Genomic DNA, 3,248 nt, shown 5'->3' with positions numbered 1-3,248 from the left:
TCTTGCTCTTATACAAAAGGCTTAGGGGTCATCAGGCTGTGACTTGATTGACAGGTTTGACTCCACCCCCAGCCAGGAGTGTCTAGTTGGCACGCTCCCTAACCACGACACTAGTTTCTGAAGACATCAGTCTTTAGAGAGCAGACAGACTCATCTTTCTCCCACAGAGCGGCTGCAGTGTTTGAACCACCGACCTCGCTTTTTCGGCGCCTATCCCACAGAATGCGACCTACTGCTGCTGTTATTGCGATCCACGTTATTCGTGTTGTTATTAGCGTCACTACTGTTGTGGATGTTGCTATTCTCAGTGTTGCTGCTGTTAAGTGCGTTAGTCCGGGTAGACTAGAGAAACAAATTCAGCGAGACTCCTGTGTGTATAAGAAGGAGCTTTATATAAAGAGTCATTGTACATTAAGAAAACATCCCAGTCCAGATCAAGTCCCTACGTCTGATATTAGCCCGTATATCCAATGCCGGTCTATAAATTCCTCTTCAGACTCACAAAACACATGAAATGACACTGAATGCAGGAAGATCACAGGCCAGTGGGTGCAAAGTCTTGTGGATCCAGTGGCGTTATAAGCATCTCAGTGCAGGCAGGGGTCTCCATGCGGCTCCTCCAGCTCAGGGCACTAGCATAGTTCCATATGTCTTTTCAGTTGCTATGTCTTGCAGGGAGTGAGCAGAGAGAGTGTCTCCCGCCTCCAAGGAGGAATGTCAGAGTTCCCAGAACCCTCAGGAGAAGGCCATGCCCACACAGAGGCCTCATTGGCTATGATCTGACTGACAGACTAGACTCCACCCCTCCACTCTGAATCCTCAAATTGACAATTATATAACTACCACAGATGGCAACCAACCCCATCCTCTCACAGCTCAGAGCAATGCCTCCCTGCTGTATCCTTTACACAAGAACACGGAGGCATGAACCACTCAGTCTGTAAGCCCCAACCTGTTCTCCATAGGGTCGCTAGCTGGATCATCCTTAAAAATGTGCATCTAAATCTCTCTCGGAGGAAGGACAGCCAGAAAGTTCCTTCAAAGCAAAGATGGCAAGATTCATCTTACATACTTTGGACATGTTGTCAGGAGAGACCAATCCCTAGAGGAGGACATCGTGCTTGGTCAAGCGGAGGGGGCAGCGAATAGGAGGAAGGTCCTCAAGGAGATGGACGGACACAGTGGCTGCAGCCATGGGCTCAGGCACAGGAGCCACGGTGAGGGTGGTGCAGGGCACGGTGGTGGTTCATCTTGCTGTGCACTGGGGTCCGTATGAGTCAGAACTGACTTGACAGTACCTAGCAGCAACAACAACGACGACAAGAGTCCGAATGCACTTGATGGCACTGGGCTTTTGTTTTGATCAATGTGAATGCAACCTTGTTTGGAAAAGGGGACTTTCTCTCATTAAGTTCATGAAGCCATTAGAACGTAGGGCAGCTCCTGAACGTAAATTAATCACGCCAGGGTTATGAAAAGACCAGGATGGACACAGAGACACACAGAGGGAAGGTAGATGTCACAGCACATGAGGATGCGCTACAAGGCAGGGAGCCATGGAGCGAGCGTGGGGCCCCTGGCCAGGAAGGACCCAGCGTAGCCGAGGCCGTGGGGTGGACAGTCAGCCCTGCTTGTGACTCTCTGTTCTTTGTGTTTGTATGACAGCAGCTCCAGGTGGCCAAGCCCCCTGCTCCCCTCACTTTCCATCCTGGGCAAGAGACACGGGAATTCACCTGCCTCTCTGGAGATGCTGGGCTTGGCAGTACGTTTCTCCTCAGCAAATCAGGGAGCTCAGTCGCTCGCTCATGCCACTGAGTCAATGACGACTCACGCTGACTCTGCAGGACAGAGTAGAACTGCCCCTGTGGGTTTCTGAGCCTCTAACTTTTCTTTTGGAGTAGAAAGTCCTGTCTTTCTCCCGTAGAACAGCTGGTGGGTTAGAACCGCTGATCTTCTGGTTAACAGACCAATGCACAACCCACTCCATTTTAGGTAACTATGCCCAAAGCAAAACTGTCACTGCCATCGAGTCTATGCCAACGCATAGGGACCCCCGTAGGGTAGGGCAGAACTGCCCCAGCGGGTGTCTAAGATGGTCACTCCTTCCAAGAGTAGGAGCCCCATCTTTCTCTGACAGAGCGGCTGGTGGTTTTGAACTGCTGACCCTGCAGTTAGTAAACCCACATGAAACCACTAGGCAGGCTGAAGTGTAAGTATGGTGGGTGGGCGTGAAATCTGGCTGGTACAGAATCAGTGAGTTCTGATCGGCACTTGAGACAACATCAACATTGCCATCAGGCAGAAGGGTGGCATCAACTTCAACAACCACCAGCATGGGTCACAGCAGCAGCAGAATCCCAGCATCCCTGGCAACACCACGGGCACCATTGTAAATAGCAGCAGCAGCAGCCGCAGCCGCTGTAACCCAAACTTGGCCCATTGTCCCCCACTCGACCCCTGTCCATGGTGACCCTGTAGAACAGAATAGAACATCCCTTTGGGTTTCCAAGGCTGTAATCCTTTGGAAACAGACCACCCCATCTTTATCCCTTGAGGTGCCTGGTGGGTTTGACCTGCCAAGCTTTTGGTTAGCAGCCAGGTGTTGACCACTGCACCACCAGGTCTCTTAATGTAGTTACATCATCTGGTGTCAATTTGAGACTTCAGAGTGAAGGGGTGGAGTTTAGCCTGTCAACCAGGCCACAGCTTGATGACCTCATGTGGAGGCGCTATGGAGACAAATAGCTTGTTGGAAGCGGGACACACGCTCACTCCCTGAGAGACATTCCTGTGGACAAGACACATGGACCCCAGCTAGAGCCCTGGAGCGGGAGGAGATGAACACACCGTCTCACGGTGGCTGGGATGTGGCAGGCTATGTCCACCCTGATGCCCCCCACTCTAGAAAGCACCCCACACCGCAGATGAGAATAGAAGGCTTAGAAGACTGTGAGAAACTCCATGCAGATGATACAAATATTTTAACAACCAAAACAAAAACATAACACCTCACTGCCATCAACTGGCTGCCGAGTCAAAGTGACCCACTGTGGGTTTCCGAGACTCTAACTGTTGACGGGAGTAGAAAGCCCAGTCTTTCTCCCGTGAAGCTGCTGGTGGTTTTGAACCGCCCACCACAAGGAGGATTGCAGCCCAATGCGTAGCCACTCCACCATGAGGGAAACCCTGTGGAGCATTTCAGACCGTAAACACTTCTGGAAGCAGACAACCTCAATCCGCCCCCCCCC

Source organism: Echinops telfairi, unplaced genomic scaffold (assembly GCF_000313985.2).
Source record: "Echinops telfairi isolate 266 unplaced genomic scaffold, ASM31398v2 ScPeMD7_28;HRSCAF=97, whole genome shotgun sequence".
NCBI lineage: Eukaryota > Metazoa > Chordata > Mammalia > Afrosoricida > Tenrecidae > Echinops > Echinops telfairi.
Note: the sequence above shows the minus strand (reverse complement) of the source record.